The sequence below is a fragment of the Carcharhinus amblyrhynchos genome, chromosome 11 (assembly GCF_965287045.1).
Source record: "Carcharhinus amblyrhynchos chromosome 11, sCarAmb.v2.hapA, whole genome shotgun sequence".
Taxonomy (NCBI): Eukaryota; Metazoa; Chordata; class Chondrichthyes; order Carcharhiniformes; family Carcharhinidae; genus Carcharhinus; species Carcharhinus amblyrhynchos.
The window spans coordinates 13380212-13399244 of NC_137334.1; the positions used below are offsets into that span (position 1 = coordinate 13380212).

General features: G+C 46.5%; 1 protein-coding gene across 4 annotated transcripts in view; it reads left to right on the forward strand.

Annotated features, from left to right (window-relative positions):
• Positions 1–9928: 9928 nt before the first annotated feature.
• The window catches only part of ino80db (INO80 complex subunit Db), a 100789-nt gene continuing 91684 nt past the window's right edge, over positions 9929–19033 (forward strand). For 2 of the 4 annotated variants that reach the window (XM_080198587.1, XM_080198588.1), the window contains exon 1: positions 9969–10074. The gene's annotated coding sequence lies outside the window, so the exon portion shown is untranslated. The other 2 variants (XM_080198589.1, XM_080198590.1) reach the window with 2 other exon arrangements.

The window sequence follows — 19033 nt, forward strand, 5'->3', positions numbered from 1 at the left end:
AATTGCAGAGATCAAAACAGTTTCTGTATAGCCTGATGCACCTGCACAAAAACCAGCTATCAGGATGATAGCAACATTGGGAAAGTTTTTGTCCCCTCTTTGCACTGAAATTGGCACAACATATCCCTATGGTCCACCTCCATTTCCAATCTCCAGATGAAGTGTGTGCTAGTTTGGGTGACAGCCACGGCAGAGGAGTAGGGTACGGGCCAGATCTGTGCCATGCTGAGCAACATCAAGACTGCCTTGCATCTTGCGACAAGTTCCTCACCCATGTTGAAGAGGTGGAGATGCCAGCGTCGGACTGGGGTGGGCACGTTAAGAAGTTTCACAACGCCAGGTTAAAGTCCAGCAGATTTATTTGGAATCATGAGCTTTTGGAGCGCTGCCCCTCCATCGGGTGAGTGGGGGTTAGTTCACAAACACGCGTATATAGACAAGGTAATTACAGATGGGAATGTGAAGAATGGTTAGAAGTGAGACTTTTCAGGTAATCAAGTGTTTACAGGTATGAACAGCGGAGAGAGGAATCATCACAGGTTAAAGAGGTGTGGATTAGTTCGAGCCAGGACAGTTAGCAGGATTTTGTAAGCCCGAGCCGAATGGTGTGATATGAACCAAGATCCCAGGTGAGGCCGTCCTCATACGTGTGGAACTTGGCTATTAGTTTCTACTCAGCGATCCTGTTTTGTTGTGCGTCTTGGAGAATGCTTACCTGAAGATCAGAGGCTGAAATGTTTCCCGACCGGAAGGGAACACTCCTGCCTGCCGATTGTTGTGTGGCGTCTGACATCGATTGTCATGGCGTCTGCACGCTCTCCCCTGTGTATCAAGACATCAGGCCCGATTTTACCATTTTGATTCTAAGTGCTGAATCTGGATGGGATTCAGATCCGAACTGCAAACCCCGTTCTCCGGTGCCCCCAGCCTGAAAACAAAAGCAGCGATTCGGAATCGTGCTGTGCACGGGGCTTATCCCCGCCCGATACACTGCAGCTCTGATCGGAGCCTTCAACTGTGCACATGCAGTCAAAAAATTTGAAAAATACTCCCCTGCCACATCGCTCCCAGGCCACTTTATCCAGCTTGGGAGCGATGGACCCCACAGACATTACTCCACCCCCACAACATAACTGTCCTCCCACCACCCCCCACTACTCAGACCGATCAGGGCTCCCTGCCCCCTTTCCCTCCCACCCATCACACACAGAGTGGCAGCAGAGCCCCCCTCCCCCGCCAGAGATCCATCTGGCCTGCCTCCCTCCTCCCCCACCCCCCACTACCAGAGAACAATCTGGCCTCCCCCCCTCCCCCACCCCCCACCAGAGAACAATCTGGCCTCCCTCCTCCCCCACCCCCCACTACCAGGGCACGATCTGGTCTCCCTCCTCCCCCACTCCCCACCAGAGAATGATCTGGCCTCCCTCCTCACCATCCCCCCCCCGCCACCCCCCCCCAACACCAGGGATCCATCCGGCCCTCCTCCCCCTCCACAACCACCAATCTGAGTCAGAGAGACATTGAAAGCTCTAAACTTACCTCTTCAGAAGCTGGAGCACCCAAAACAGACCCCCATAATCCCACTAATTTACCTTAGGTACTTCCCATGATACTAAGGGGCAATTTAGCATGGCCAATCCACCTAACCCACACATCTTTGGACTGTGGGAGGAAACCGGAGCACCCGGAGGAAACCCACACAGACACGCGGAGAATGTGCAGGCTCCACACAGACAGCGACCCAAGGATTCGGACCCACGTGCCCAGTGCTGTGAGGCAGCAATGCTAACCACTGTTCCACTGCGCCGCCCCCCCCCACCCCCCACCCCCCACCCCCCGCCATCTAAAAGCCAGAATGAATTTAGACACCGTGCTCCAAAGTGAAATTTGTGAGTACAGAAAACTGGCTAAATGATAATTACTTAAACTCACAGTGCCCATTGCACCACCCAAATTCACACCGTAGATAAATGGGCTTTTCTCACAGTGAATGCTGTGCTGACCTTATTCAAGCTTTGGTTCTGGAAGGATATATTGGTCTGCACTTAGACAGCGTATCTGAATGAGAAACAGACTTGCATTTCCAGGGCACTGTTCATGCCCTGTAGGGTGTCCCAAAGTCCTTTAGAGTCAGTTATGTACTTTTGAGTTGCAGTCATGTTTATAGTGTAGTTATCATGCGTTTGTGCACAGCCCCAGGGACATAACTCCCCCTGCATTCCAAAACTGATGGTCCTTTCTGCCATTTGAACCAAGTATTTGTATGTGAGATGTGACAGTGGGAGGCCAACCAGAAGCGGACATATTCCTACACCTGATCCTATGCACACACACTTCCAGTCGGGATTGAGGCATTGACCTTAGCTCCATGGGCAGCACTCTTGCTTCTCAGTCGGAAGGAGGTCATCAGTTCAAGACTTGAGTCATCGAGGCACACAGTGCAGGAAAGGCCCTTCAGCCCATCAAGTCTGCACTGACAATATCTGCCGCCAAAGTCGCACTAATCCCATTTTCCTGCACTGGTCCCTTATCCTTGAACGTTGTGATATTTCAAGCGCTCATCCAAATATTTATTTAAAGGTTGTAAGGCTTCTGGCCTCCACTACCTTCCCAGGCCGTGCATTCCACATTCCCACACTCTAAGTGAACTCCTTTTCTCAAATTGCCTCTGAATCTCCCGCCCCTCACCCTAAAACTATGCCCCCTTGTCCAAGAGGAACAGCTGCTCCCTATTCACCCTGTCTACACTCCTCATAATCTTACACACCTCACTCATGTCCCCCCTCAGCCTGTTAGGAATGGGTCAATGCTTCAATAGGAGTCACTGATATATAAAGAGGCTACAGGTGGCACTGTTTGTTGGTTGAGAATGGTCTGTGGAGTTTGATCAAGAAAGTAAAGGTATTTTATGAAGAAGCAGAACGTGTGCCTTCCTTACTGAATTGTAACTGAGAGGCTCAAACACAGCCTTCTCTGCTCTAACAAAAACAAGATGTAGGGATGCTGGTGTTAGACTGGGGTAAACACAGTAAGAAGTCTCACAACACCAGGTCAAAGTCCAACAGGTTTATTTGGTAACACAAGCCACTAGCTTTCAGAGCACTGCTGTTTCATCAGGCGAGTGGGATTTCAATTCACAAACAGGGCACATACAGACACAAAGTCAATTTACAAAACTAGTGGTTTGTGCGACCAAATAAACCTGTTGGACTTTAACCTGGTGTTGTGAGACTTCTCACTGTGTTTACCCCAGTCCAACGCCAGCATCTCCACATCATGGCTATCAGCGACACTGCAAACTGCCGGCTCCAAAAGGATCTCCAAGAAGATCAGAGCACCCTCTGTGCTCTCATCCCACGTACTCCCCGTGTTGGAGATCTCTACTACCTCCCGAAGATTCACCTGCTCCGCCACCTTCAGGGATCTGTGAATAATTACCCCAAGATCCCCCTGTTCCTCTGAGCTGCCCAGTGTCCTGCCATTCATTAAATACTCCCTCATCTTGTTCCTTCTAACTCCAGAGGCTTTGAACACAAAATCTAGGCTGACACCTTTTAAGTTTATTAGTGTCACAAGCAGACTTACATTAACACTGCAATGAAGTTACTGTGAAAATCCTCCAGTCGCCACATCCAGTTTGGGTACACTGAGGGAGAATTTAGCACGGCCAATACACCTAACCAGCACTTCTTTCAGACCGTGGGAGGAAACCGGGTCACCCAGAGGAAAGCCACATTGACCCGCTCCAGAGCAGAACTGAAGGCATCAGGGCCCAAGATAAGCCTTGTATACTGCCTTTTTGGCATGGTGTGCTGGTACCTAAAAGGGGCCACCGTTACAAATCTTCATGCAAAAATCAGCACCAACATTTGAAAATCCACATGGATTCTTGTTCATGCTCGTACGAATGAAGAAGGGATACAATTGTGGCTGGGGATAGTTTGGCCTTCAAGAAAAATCAACCCTGTTTGTATGTGACTAGTTGCAGACACATTGTAACTTAGGCCACGGAAAGAATGGTTGCGCAACTGAAGACACCGCAAACAGTGACTCCAGGGAGTCATGGCTGCCAGTCATAAGAATGTAAGAACATAAGAAATAGGAGCAGGAGTAGGCCATCTAGCCCTTCGAGCCTGCCCCGCCATTCAATAAGATCATGGCTGATCTGTCGTGGCTCAGTTCCACATTCCCGCCCTCTCCCCATAACCCTTAATCCCCTCTCTTATCAAAAAACCATCAACCCGCGTCTTAAAAATATTTAGCGAGGCAGCCTCCACCACTTCAACGGGCAGAGAATTCCAGAGATTCACCACCCTTTGAGTGAAGAAGTTCCTCCTCAACTCCGTTCTAAACCGCCCCCCCTTTATCTTGAGGCTGTGCCCCCTAGTCCTACTGTCCTTTCTGAGCGGGAAGAGCCTCTCCACCTCTATCCTATCCATCCCATTCATCATCTTATACGTCTCAATGAGATCTCCCCTCATTCTTCTAAACTCTAACGAGTACAAGCCCAGTTTATTCAGCCTCTCCTCATAGCTCAACCCCCTCAACTCCGGAATCAGCCTAGTAAACCTCCTCTGCACTCCCTCCAAGGCCAAAATATCTTTGCGTAAGTACGGCGCCCAAAACTGCACACAGTACTCCAGCTGCAGCCTCACCAATGCCCTATACAGCCGCAGCAAGACCTCCCTACTTTTATATTCAATCCCCCTCGCTATGAAGGCCAGCATCCCATTCACATCAGCTGGATTTGCTTTGTCCACAAGCCATTTCGGAAAGAGAGAGGCTGAGGGGAGATCTGGTAGAGGACTACAAAATTATGAAAGGCATAGCCAGGGTGGATAGGAAGTGGCTTTTTCCCAGGGTGGAAAGGTCAACTACAAGAGGGCACAGGTTCAAGGTGAGAGGGTGGGTACGTTTTTCACACACAGGGTGGTGGGTGCTTGGTACACACTGCCAGTGAAGGTAGTGGAAGCATTAGCAGCGTTCAAGGCATATCCTAATAGAGACACGAACGGGAGGTGAATAGAGGGATAGAAACCCTGTGTGGACAATAAGTAGCGGGTCTAAATAAGGATTGGCAATCAGTATAGGTCTGGTGGGCCGAAGGGCCTGTCCCTGTGCTGCATTGTTCTTAGGTGGGTAGAGTAGACTGAATAGGGGCTTCACATCATGACTCAACACCAGCACACAGCAAGTGAAATAGCCAGCTGTTTGGCAGGCGTGGGAGCCTGGGAGAAATTTCAGGCAATTTGTATAACGTGAGACAATTGTGAAGTTGTAGAATCATAGAATCCCTACAGTGCAGAAGGAGGCCATTAGGCCCATCGAGTCTGCACTGACTACAATCCCACCCAGGCTCCATCCCTATAACCCCATGAATTTACCCTAGCTAGACCCCCCTGACACTATGAGGGCAGTTTAGTGTGGCCAATCCATCTAACCTGCACATCTTTGCACTGTGGGATGAAACCGGAGCACCCAGAGGAAACCCACACAGACACGGGGAGAATGTACAGTCTCCACACAGAGAGTGACCCGAGGTTGGGAATTGAACCCATGTTCCCGGCGCTGTGAGGCAGCAATGCTAACCACTGTGCCGCCCCATTCAAGAAATGCAGTATCAGCAAGTTCCTCGATTGCTGTGAAGATGATGTATTCTTTGAAGGAAGTGACAGTTGACATAACATCCATGATGATGAGTGACAGTAGTGACAGGCGTCTGCGATGAGTGAGACTCCATACTGCATTGTTCATATCCCCTCATGGGAAATGTTAGTAATATTGGCAGTTTCATTCTGTGACAATCACTGTCTACAGTTAAATTCTGTGCTGTTTTGTTCTGTGATGGCAGATGTTAATATTAAATGCTTACACACACTGAAATATCCTTTTCTTGAATTTTTCTTTCTAAAATTGTGGTGTTTTGTAGTCTGGTGCATCTTATAGTCTGGAAAATATGGTAATTGGCCACAAATGCTTCGGGACAATATAAGTAAGTCTTTCTTCATTGGAAAAAGCCTTAAATCACGGGATAGATGAGCCATAAGGCTTTTTTCATCAATAACTATCTTGTGATGGCCTTTTATCTGCCCTGGCGTGTACTGACTGAATGGATTTCAGTTGCAATTAAATTATTCATTCACTGTACCTGTTCCAGACAGAGTAACGCTGATTAATAACAATCCTTTTTGAACTTCTTGGTTAGATTTCCATTGACCTGGAAGAACCTTGAAGACACAGGAGTTAAATGTAATGATCTAGACCCTGGGAAGAGGATTTGTGACACAGAAGCTGATGGAATATTGAATTAGACAGAACAACACTTCAAGGAATGTTGGGTCTGACCTCATGTTACCAGAATGAAATATGGGAAAATTCAGGACATTTTGTTTGAATGCGTTAGGAGCTCATGAAATAGCAGTGATGTCCCGCTGGAGAGAAATTCATTAACTCACCAGTACACCTATCCTCATTGGTTTTCCAGTTAGCGTCCCAATTCTCTTCTCCCAATCCCAGTGCCCCCATTTAGTTTTAAAGTTTACTTACTGGTGTCACAAGTAGGCTTACATTAACACTGTAATGAAGTTACTGTAAAATTTCCCTAGTTGCCGCACTCCAGAGCCTGTTCGGATCAATGCACCTTACTAGCACGTCTTCAGACTGTGGGAGGAAACCGGAGCACCTGGAAGAAACCCACGCAGACACGGGAAGAACGTGCAGATTCCGCACGGACAGTGACACAAGCTGGGAATCGAACCTGGGTCCCAGGAACTGTGAGGCAGCAGTGCTAATCAGTGTGCCACCCCCATTCCAGTCCACTTTCAAGGTATTACCAAGTGCAAAGGGTTGCGCATGGAAATACACTGATGTAAATAGAAAACATCCTTTTCAGATGTGTCACAGCTTGGTATGCCTCCTATTCTGACCAAGACCGCAAGAAACTACAAAGGGTTGCGAATGTACCCCAGTCCATCACACAAACTAGCCTCCCATCCATTAACTCCAACTATACTTCCCGCTGCCTCAGAAAAGCAGCCAGCATTATTAACGACCCCATCCCAGGCATATTCCCTTTCACCTTCTTCCATTGGGAAAAAGATACAGAAGTCTGAGGTCACATATCAACCGACTCAAGAACAGCTTCTTCCCTGCTACTATCAGCCTTTTGAATGGACTTGCCTTACATTAAGCTGATCTTTCTCTACACCCTAGCTATGATGTAATGCTACATTCTGCACCCTCTCCTTTCCTTCTCCCCTCTGTACTCTATGAACAGTATGTTTTATCTGTCCAGTGCAAGAAACAATACTGTGTCCCAATACATGTGACAATGAATCAAATCAAATCAAATGCATCGTTTGTGGATCAGTCATTGGCAATCTTCCTCTTTGAATCAGACCACGTCCCACCAACAATTCTCTCTCCATTACATGACTAAAATATAACTGGCTAATCATATTGGAGCTAAAAAGATTTTCAGACACAGTGTTCATGAGTGATGGATCCTTTATTGCCTTCTTATCAATAAGGAGAGAACTGAAGAATTCCTAAGGCTTTTTCAGTCTGTTTAATTGTGTACAGTCAGCTTTTTTATAGGGCATTTCTTACAACTTCTAATAAAGATAATTGTTTCGAATCACACATGTAAATTATTTACATATGATACAAAGAGGTAGGTCCGAGATAATAGCTGTTTAATTGTGCCCCATCAGTAATGTCATAACCTTCAGTGGTAGATGGCTGGAGTATCCGTTCAGACATTGGTCACTTAGTCATGTCATTATTACAGTTTTGGTGCTGTTCGCAAGGACATTCAGCTGTGTCCAGTCGATAAATTACAGTGAAAAAACATCCACCTTTTGTCTGCGTTGGCTATTTCATACTTATGCAGAGACAGTCAGTTGACAGTGAGGGTGCTGCTAATTTTCCTGGTCCCCTGGCCGACCCATTGCTAAGCTCAGTCCTCCTCTCCTACAGTCATGACCACTTTGCTGCTTGTGGGACCTCATTGCTGCATTTGAGGAGATGGTGGTATTGTCACCGCTCGTGGGATCTTGCTATATGCAAAATGACCGCTATGTTCAGGGAAAAAAAGCAATCAGACATCATTGTCTGTGAAATGCTTTAGGAACCTCTGAAAATAGGATGGCATGAAGATTTTTTCAATTGAAGCTGATCTAGGTAAAAGAATAAACTTTGAGATAAGAAAACTTTGCAAAGTACACATGTAACTGAGTTTAAACCCAAATGCTGTAAAATAGAAACCAGGTTGTTTAAATTCATATTCAGGAGATAGATAATTGATTTATTATTGTCACATGTATTAGCATACAGTGAAAAGTATTGTTTCTTGCATTTTGTACAGACAGAGCATACCGTTCATAGAGAAGGAGAGAGTGCAGAATGTAATGTTATAGTCTAGCTAGGGTGTAGAGAAAGGTCAACTTAATACAAAGGAAGTCCGTTCAAAAGTCTGACAGCAGCAGGGAAGAAGCTGTTCTTGAGTTGGTTGGTACGTGACCTCAGACTTCTGTATCTTCTTCCCGACGGAATTGAGAAATGCAGTCACCTATTCATAGTAAATCAATTAAAGTTTAAAGTTTATTTATTAGTGTCACAAATAGGCTGACATTAACACTGCAATGAAGTTACTCTGAAAATCCCCTAGTTGCCACACTGGCGCCTGTTCGGGGTCACTGAGGGGGAGTTTAGCATGGCCAAAGCACCTAACCAGCACGTCTTTCAGTCTGTGGAGGAAACTGGAGCACCCAGAGGAAACCCATGCAGACACAGGGAGAACAGGAATCAGAATTAAACTTTATTTATTAGTCACAAGTAAGGTTTACATTAACACTGCAATGAAGTTACTGTGAAATTCCCCTAGTCGCCACACTCTGGCGCCTGTTCAGGTCAATGCACCTAAACAGCACATCTTCAGAACGTGGGAGGAAACTGGAGCACCCGGAGGAAACCCATGCAGACATGGGGAGAACATGCAAACTCCACACAGACAGTGACCCAAGACACAAATTGAACCCGGATCTCTGGTGCTGTGAAGCAGCAGTGCTAACCACTGTACTACTGCGCCGCCCCATTAGGCCTATCGAGTCTGCTGCACCATTCAATCATGGCTAATATGATTCTCATCCCCATTTTCCTGCCTTCTCCCCATAACCCCTGTTGATCCCCTTATCTTCTTCCCTCTAACCCATCTAACACCCCCCCCCACACGTCTTTTGGACAGTGGGAGGAAACTGGAGCACTTGGAGAAAACCCACGCAGACACAGGGAGAACGTGCAAAGGATTGAACCTGGGTCCCTGCCACTGTGAGGCAGCGGTACTAACCACCGTGCCACTCACTCCATGCTGGAAGTGAACCTTACAATGGGCAAGAGCAGATAGGTTGCTTCCTACTTGTGACACTAATAAATAAACTTTAAATAATGTAAATTATTCCTGGAAGTAATAAACTTTAAACTCTTGTAAATAATGACCAGCACCAATATTGCACAGCTGGAAATAAGTTGCTTTGAACTACAAGACAAGTGGGCTTACTCCTGTGCCTGTCCAGCCGGCTGCTCACCTGAACTGAGCGCAGCCAGCAGCAGTGCTGGGCGACTCCTCCCAGCCTCTGGGCCATCCGCGAGGTCGGGGGAAGGCGCTCAGCCGCCCATCTTCCCTCCCCACCCATCCACCCCTCGCCACCTCCTTGTTCTTCCTGATGGATAGAGAGAGAGACAGAGAGAGAGGTAAACAAACAAATCTTGGCCGACCGAGTGAACGAAATGAGCCCGCCCGCCCCAGAACCCTCCGCTGCTGCAAGGGACTGGGAGGCGCCTGCGCATTGGCGTCCCGGCTGCCCATCCCCCACCCGCCCCGCTCCCCCCCAACTCCTCCCCGCCTCTAGCCGCCCGGAGCCAGCCCGGCCAGCACAGCGAGCCAGCCAGCCAACGGTAAGCGGCCGCTCCACCGCGCAGGCCTCGTCACATCCTCGGGCTCGCTTGGTCTTGGCGCCCGGCATGGGGCGCTTCCAGCCGGGCAGCGCTTTGCAAATTTAGACCGGGGATCGAAAGGTGGGGAGGACATTTTTTTTCTTCTCTCAGAATTTTTTTTTAATCGCGCGCGTTATGTATCATGATATTTGAAGGGAGGAGAAGGGGGTGGTGAGCTGCGGGTTGTTTTTTTTCCCGTGTGTGGAGATAGGGTTAGTGGGAGAGGAAGGGAAGGTTGTTGGCGGCTTTAGGCCTGAGGGAGGGTGTGTTTTATTTATTGATGGGGATATTTTTGTCGGCAGTGGGGTTGAAGTGTCCCCCCCGCTCCCGGGCCTAGCCTGGCCTAACCCAACCCTCCCCTCCTTTTGTGTGCCGAGCGGCCACTTGACACCCCCCCGCCCCCCCCGAGAAAGGGAGGGAGAAGGCGGGCCACAGCCTGCCGGCCTAGGCCGCACCAGGGGCAGCTTGTGGGCGCGGGGCCTGGGGCGCTCCTCCCTCACCTACCTACCTACCCCACCCCCTCTTCCTCCTTCCTCCTCCCCACGCCCCCCACCAACCGCCCCCCCCCCCCCCCCCGGCCCTGGCTCCTTTGTCTGCAGGCCGCAGGGAGGCAGGGCTACTGGGTTTGCTCGGTGCCTTTGGGCAGATACAGAGGCTGGGCTCCACTCCACTCTACTCTGGGGCCTGGCTCACAGACACAAGTTTCACCCCTGACAGTCCAGTGGACCAGACAGTGACCTGCTTCCAGTTAGATTCCTCCCCCCACCCCCCCCATCTCTTCCAGTTAGATTCCTCCCCCCCCCATCTCTTCCAGTTAGATTCCTCCCCCCACCCCCCCCATCTCTTCCAGTTAGATTCCTCCCCCCCCCCACATCTCTTCCAGTTAGATTCCCCCCCCACATCTCTTCCAGTTAGATTCCCCCCCCCAGTCTCTTCCAGTTAGATTCCCCCCCCCCCGTCTCTTCCAGTTAGATTCCCCCCCCCAGTCTCTTCCAGTTAGATTCCCCCCCCAGTCTCTTCCAGTTAGATTCCCCCCCCCCAGTCTCTTCCAGTTAGATTCCCCCCCCCCAGTCTCTTCCAGTTAGATTCCCCCCCCCCAGTCTCTTCCAGTTAGATTCCCCCCCCCCCAGTCTCTTCCAGTTAGATTCCCCCCCCCCCAGTCTCTTCCAGTTAGATTCCCCCCCCCCCAGTCTCTTCCAGTTAGATTCCCCCCCCCCAGTCTCTTCCAGTTAGATTCCCCCCCACCAGTCTCTTCCAGTTAGATTCCGCCCCCCCAGTCTCTTCCAGTTAGATTCCCCCCCACCAGTCTCTTCCAGTTAGATTCCGCCCCCCCATCTCTTCCAGTTAGATTCCGCCCCCCATCTCTTCCAGTTAGATTCCCCCCCCCCCCAAGTAAGGAACAGAAATATGCCACTCAGCCCATCGTGTATGCTTCCTGATTCATTCACGGCTGATATTTTTCTCATCCCCGTTCTCCTGCCTTTTTCCCATAACCCCCGATCCTCTTATTAAGAACCTACCAATCTGTCTTTTGACCTGGCCTCCACAGCCGCCTTTGGCAGTCACCACTCCTGGGCTGAAGAAATTCCTCCTCATCTGTGTTTTAAAGGATTGTCCCTTTAGCCTGAGGTTGTGCCCTCTGATTCTAGTTTTTCCTACTACTGGAAATGTCCTCTTCACGTCCACTCTATTCAGGCCTTGCAGTAACCTGTAAGTTTCAATAAGATCTCCTCTCATCATTCCAAATTCCAACAAGTACGGACCCAGAGTCCCCAACCATTTCTTGTATAACAAGCTCTTCATTCCTAGGATCATTTTTGTGAACCTCTGGACGCTTTCCAAGGCCAACACATGCTTCCTTAGATGTGGGGCCCAAACTGCTCACAGTACTCAGTGGTGGTGGAGGTGAACTCGCTGGGGTCTTTTAAAAGACTTCTGGATGAGTATATGGGGTTTTATGGGATTGGGGGTTATAGATAGGTGTTGATGTGATCGGCGCAACTCGTGGGCTGAAGGGCCTGTTTGTGCTGTAGTGTTCTATGTTCTATGTTCTACTCCAAATAGGGTCTCACCAGAGCCTTATACAACCTCAGATGTATATCCCTGGTCTTGTATTCTAACCCTCTTGACATGAATGCTAACGTTGCATTTACCTTCCTAACTGCCCATTGAACCTGCATGTTGACCTTAAGAGAATCTTGAACAAGGACTCCCAAGTCTCTTGGTGCTTCCCATTTTCTAAGGAATTCCCCATTTAGAAAATTGCCTATGCCTCCATTCCTCCTTCCAAAATGCATAACCTGTCACTTTTCCACATTGTATTCCATCTGCCACTTTGCCTACTTTCCTAGCCTGTCCGTTTTTGCGTTTTCTTCCCTCCTGTCCTTCCTCTCCCTTTTCCTTCCTCCCTCTCCATCTCTTCCTCACTCACGCACATAGGTCTCAGTTGCTCAGAGAGCTCTGCAATTAAGGACATGTTTTGAAGATCTTGCCTTATATTTGTACACATAAGAACATAAGAAATAGGAGCAGGAGTAGGCCATCTAGCCACTTGAACCTGCCCTGCCATTCAATAAGATCATGACTGATCTGATAGTGGTTCAGTTCCACTTACCCGCCTGCTCCCCATAATCCTTAATTCCCTTATTGATCAAAAATCTATCTGTGACTTAAACACATTTAACAAAGTAGTCTCCACTGCTTCACTGGGCAGAGAATTCCAAAGATTCACTACCCTCTGGGAGAAGAAGTTCCTCCTCAACTCTGTTCTAAATTGACTCCCCATTACTTTGAGGCTGTGCCCTCTAGTTCTTATTTCCATTCTAAGTGGAAGTAATCTCTCTGCTTCTATCCTGTCTAGTGCCTTCACTGTCTTGTATGTCTCTGTAAGATCTCCCCTCAACCTTCTAAACTCCGAGTACAGCTCCAGTCTACTCAATCTCTCCTCATATGCTAACCCCCTCATCTCCGGAATCAACCTGGTGAGCCTTCTCTGCACTCCCTCCAAATCTAATATATCCTTTTGCAAATAAGGGGACCAAAACTGCTCACAGTACTCTAGTTACGGCCTCACCAGTACCTTGTACAATTACAACAAAACCTCCCTGCTTTTATACTCCATCCCTCTTGTGATAAAGGCCAACATTCCATTTGCCTTCTTGATCACCTGCTGCACCTACAAACTGAGATTTTGTGATTCTTGCATAAGGACCCCTGGGTCGTTCTGCACAGTAGCATGTTGTAATTTTTCACCATTTAAATAATAGTCCATTTTACTATTATTCCTTCCAAAGTGGATAACCTCACACTTGCCAATGTTATACTCCATCTGCCAGATCCTTGCCCATTCAGTTAGCCTATCCAAATTTCTCTGTAGACTTTGTGCGTCCTCCACATAATTTGCTTTCCCACTCATCTTTGTGTCATCTGCAAACTTTGTTACCCTACACATGGTCCCCTCCTCCAGATCGTCGATGTATATTGTAAACAGTTGAGGCCCCAGCACCGATCCCTGCGACACGCCACTAGTCACTAACTGCCAACGGAAAAGCACCCATTTATTCCAACTCTCTGCTTTCTGTTAGATAGCCAATCCTCAATCCACGCTAACACTTTACCCCTCAACTCCATGTACCTTAATCTCATGCAGCAACCTTATCAAATGCCTTCTGGAAATCTAAAAACATCACATCCACTGGTTCTCCTCTGTCAACCGCACTCGTTACATCATAAAAATCCAGTAAATTCGTCAAACATGACTTGCCTTCGTGAATCCATGCTCCGTCTGCTTGATTGAACCATTCTTTTCCAGGTGTCCTGCTATTTCTTCTTTAGTGATAGATTCCAGCATTTTCCCAACTACATATGTTAAGCTAACTGGCCTGTAGTTACGTGCCTTTTGTCTACCTTTTTTAAACAGTGGCGTTACATTAGCTGTTTCCCAATCAGCTGGCACCTTGCCAGAGTCCAGCGAATTTTGATAAGTTACAACTAACGCATTTGCTGTTACTTCTGCCGTTTTTTTCAGTATCCTGGGATGCATTCCATCTGGACCCAGAGACTTGTCTACCTTTAGTCCCATTAGCACTACCTGTTTAGTAATAGTAATTGTTTTAAGGTCCTCACCCTTTACAGTCCCATGACTGTCAATTATCGGTACGCTATTTGTGTCGTCTACCATGAAGACTGACACAAAAAACTTGTTTAAGGCCTTGGCCATTTCCTTGTTTCCATTATTAAATCCCCCTTCTCATCTTCTAAGGGTCCAACGTTTACTTTAGCCACTCTTTTCCATTTTATATATTTGTAAAAACTTTTACTATCAGTTTTTATATTTTGTGCTAGTTTAGTTTCATAATCTATCTTTCCTTTCTTTATTGCTTTCTTAGTAGTTCTTTTGTTTTTTAACGCTTTCCCAATCTTCTAGTTTCCCACTAATTTTGGCCACTCTGTATGCATTAGTTTTTAATTTGATACTCTCCTTTATTTCCTTAGTTATCCACGGCTGGTTATCCCTTTTCTTACATTCCTTCTTTTCCACTGGAATATATTTTTGAGAGAAATCTCCTTAAAAATCATTCACTGTTCCTCAGCTGTCCTACCAACTAATCTGCGCTCCCAGTCTCCTTTAGCCAACTCCACCCTCATCCTATTGTATTCCCCTTTGTTCAAGCAGAGGACACTGGTTTGTGACCCTACTTTTTCACCCTCCATCTGCATTAGAAATTCAACCATATTGTGATCACTCATTCAAAGAGGACCCCTCACAAGATCATTAATTTTACCTGTCTCATTACACAGGACCAGATCCAAGATAGCTCGCTCCCTCGTAGGTTCTGTAACATACAGTTTGAGGAAACTATCTCGACAGCATTCTAAGAACTCTTCCTCAAGTCCACCGCGTCCGACTTGAGTTGACCAATCAATATGTAGGTTAAAATCCCCCATGATTATTGCTGTTCCGTTTTTACAAGCATCTGTTATTTGTTTGTTTATAGCCCGCCCCATTTCAAAGCTATTATTAGGGGGCCTATAGACCATGCCCACCAGTGACTTTTCCCCTTACTGTTACTTACCTCCACCCACGTTGATTCCACATTTTGCTCCTTAGAGCCTACGTCGTCTCTCACTACCGCGCTGACGTCATCATTAATTAACAGAGCTATCCCGCCTGCTTTTCCTTCCTGTCTAACCTTCCAAAATGTCTCATACCCCTGGATATTCAGTTCCCGGTCCCAGTCACCCTGCAGCCACGTTTCTGTAATGGCCACTAGATCATACCCATTTGTACTGATTTCTGCCATCAACTCATTCTCTTTGTTTTGAATGCTATGTGCATTCACGTAAAGTGTCTTTATGTTAGCCTTTATCTGGATCCGATTTGTTAGTGCATTCTTTTGTTTGCAACCTCTGCCCCTTCCTGTCGCAGACTGGTTATCCTTCCCCAGACCATCTCCCTGCACTGCGTTGGCCACCACCTTTCTCATGCTTGTCACCTTTTTCACTCTGCCTGAGGTTAGATTCCTGCCGTCTTCTATACTCTCTGTCCTATTACGTGGTCTGGAAACGTTGCTAACCTCTCCTGAGCCCTTGACTCCTTTAACTAGTTGAAAGTCCTCATCATTAACCTGCATTTGTACCCTCTCCTTTACCTTAACAACTCTAACAACCTTAGTTTGTGCAAGAGACTTTCCTTGTATTTATATACCTACAAACTTTAGTCACACAGAGGCCTACCTAGTGCTAGTATATCTCCAGATCTTCATTTTGCAGATATCTCCCTTGTATCCATGCAGACTTTATTAGGCAGAGAATTTCCTTACACTCTTACACTTCCAGATCATCTTTTTGCAGTGATCTCCCTTATTGTTATATGCATGCAGACTTTGGTCATGCAGAGATCTCGCTTAGATTTCTCTCATAGTTGTATGAGTTTCCTCACAATTTTGTTTATGCATCAACTTCAGTTAAAAGTACATCTTTGTCAGAAGAAATAGCAGGAGTAAGCCATACTGTCCTATGAGCCTGCTCCTTCATTCATTAAGATCATGACTGAACTTCAATGTCAAGTTCACTTTCCCACGCTATCCCTGCATCTCTTGGTGTCCAGATCTCAATCTTGAATATACTCGATGATAGCCTGTACACAGGCCCCTAGGACAGAGAATTTCAAAAATCTAACCCCCTGAATGAAGACATTTCTCTCATCTTCCCAAATGGGCTTTCTCTCAGACTCCCTAGTTCTATGTAGCAAGGGAAACAATTTTTGAGCATCTACCTGCGTGGTTACATATTTATACAGATCTTTGAAGTGGTTCCCTTGTAATTACACACAGATTTTGTACAGCGATTTGGGCAGCGATCCACCATTCAGTCATATCTGCTTGTTGCAAAAAAGATTCCCATTACTGTTGTACAAAGCTCTTGGGAGAGGGTGCTATCTTTTTCATGTTTACATGGAGATTTTAGTGACGGGTTAGATGTCCTTTATAGCTCAACCCCACTATACAAGGAAATCTTTCAAACCCTCGTAGTTCAGTTTCTAACTGATTCTAGATACTGGTTCTGTTTTTGTTATAGATGAGTGCGTTGGCTGAAATGCATATGTCATTAAATAGGAAAATTAACATTGAGTGTTCAAATTGGGCGAGGCACCTTCGTTGGTAAATGACAGTTTTATTCATGTTTTGTCCCTGTCTGCTCAATATAATCTGTTTAGCTTTTCTTTCGCCATGACTTTATCCAGTGCTCTGCTGGTTAACCAACCAAAACAGTGTATACAAGGGTGGTGTTAAGTGAGCCAGTCTCCCCGATTAGAGGGAGGATTGTGCATGTGTCTTACTCCAGATCTTTAGAAACAGGAGTAGACCACTCGGCCCTTCGAGCCTTCTCCACCATTTGTTATGATCATGGCTGAGGATATTGAATATGATCAGCCTGTCTCTCTTTCCACCCCCACATATCTCTTGATCCTTTTATCCCCAAGAGCTATATCTAATGTAGAAATGTTGTACAGAAATCTTAAGACATTGTTATGTCAATCGAGCAAGCCATAGAAGATTCTTCCATTGAAGTTGATTGGAGAGAAAGTTGGTGTGTGGCTTGAATGGGAAGTGGCAATGGGAGCCAGATGTGATACTTGTTGCCATGGTATCAGGATATAAGGAGGTGAGCGAGTTGTACCATTTACAAACTTGAGAAAGATCACTTGTCTTGTGATGTCCAATTAGTAATTAGATTGTGTGCATCAACCCGGTGAATACAGTGACATTATGGTGATGCCTTTTTTATTCTTATTATGCACTGAGCCCCATTCATGCACCACCCCTGTGCTCACTGACTGTTGTTTTTTCCCAATCTGACAATGCCTTGAACTTGTAAGTTCTCCCATCCCTATCTCTGTAATCTCCTCCAACTTTGTGAAAGCTCTGCTTCCTCCAATGCCGCCTGTTCCCACATCCTCACTTTTGTCACTCCCATTGGCATGCCTTTAGCTATCTCCCCTTCCCTAAATCTCTCTTTTCCTTCTCTAAGTAATTCCTCTTTGAACAAGCTTGTGGTCACCTTTCAAAACACCTCCTTCCTTGGCTTGGCTCAAATATTGCTTAAACTTAGTAAAAAGTCTAAGTATTTGCATGTGTTTTCAGATTAGTTTTTATAGTTTTATGAAGTGCAGTGGCTGAGGGAGCTATAATATATTTACTTCCCTGCTCTATGCTCTGATGATTTGGTGTGGGATCATCCAGAATGTAAATCTGCCTATTTAAAATAATGAAGGCAGAATTTGACTTTTCAGTTCAAAGCTAAAATTTCTGCATAACTTCCTAGCATGCTAAATGACTGCAGGGTTTCTTGAGCAACAGTTATGCGTCAGCTTCATGTACATGTTGACTTGATGCTGTTCTTTGCATGAGGTGCTGAAGTTAAAGCATTGAATGACCCACTTGTATACGATGGTTTATTGTATAAGCACATTGTTACAAGGAATGGTGGGACGCCAACCCATGCTTATAGCTTCTCCAGGTAGTGTGTTCCTGCTCTTGGCTGGGCTATTGTAAGGGGAGGGGAGCATTGCAGAGAGGAGGTCGCTGATATTGTGAGAAGATTAGACGGTTCTTTTCCTTGCTTATGAAAAGAGAGGTCGGAAATTTGACAAGCAAGTAACCTGTGATCTCAGTTGCAACCTAGGTGCCATTTGCACAAGGCCAGGGCGTATTTACATGTAAAAAAAAGTTTTCATATGGTATTTGGACTACATGAGATAGCATTGAGTGTGTGCTTTGGGAATTCTGTGCTTGCTTCAGTCTAGCTGCTTAGATCATTCAAAGAGGCTGGCACTGGCTCATTTAGCAAAGTGGCCTTCTTCAGTGCTGTGATTCAATGGTTAAGCCATTTTCATTCTGTTGCATTGTAAACCAGTTTAATATTGATAATCGTCAAACCTGTGCTGTAACCTCAGCTGATCACAGCTGATCTTTCCAAGGCTGGGAATCAAGTCTTCTAGTTTTTATTCATTTGTGGCACATGGGCGTTGCTGGCTGGGCCAGCATTTATTCTCCATCCCTAGTTGCCGTTGGAGGGCAGTTGAAAATCAACCACATTGCTGTGGCTCTGGAATCACATGTAGGCCAGACTGGGTAAGGACAGCAGATTTCCTTCCGTGAGGGTCGTTAGTGAACTAGATGGGTTTTTCCGACAATCGACAATGGTTTCATGGTCATCGGATTCCTAATTCCAGATATTTTTTAATTGAATTCAAATTACAGTTTCTGCTGTGGCGGGATTCAAACCCAGGTCCCTAGAACATTAGCTGGGTTCCTGGATTAATAGTCTAGCGATAATATCACTAGGCCATCGCCTCCCCTTCTGGTCCATTCAGATCAGTTACACAGTGGCATCAGCCAGTTCTATTGAGAACTATGCTGTGTCTCTCATATTTGTCCTTAAATTCACTTCTTTGATACATGGTGAATGCCCACAACTGCGACCGAATTGATGCATAAACAAACTGTGATTTCAGCTTGGATTTTGAGTTAAAAGA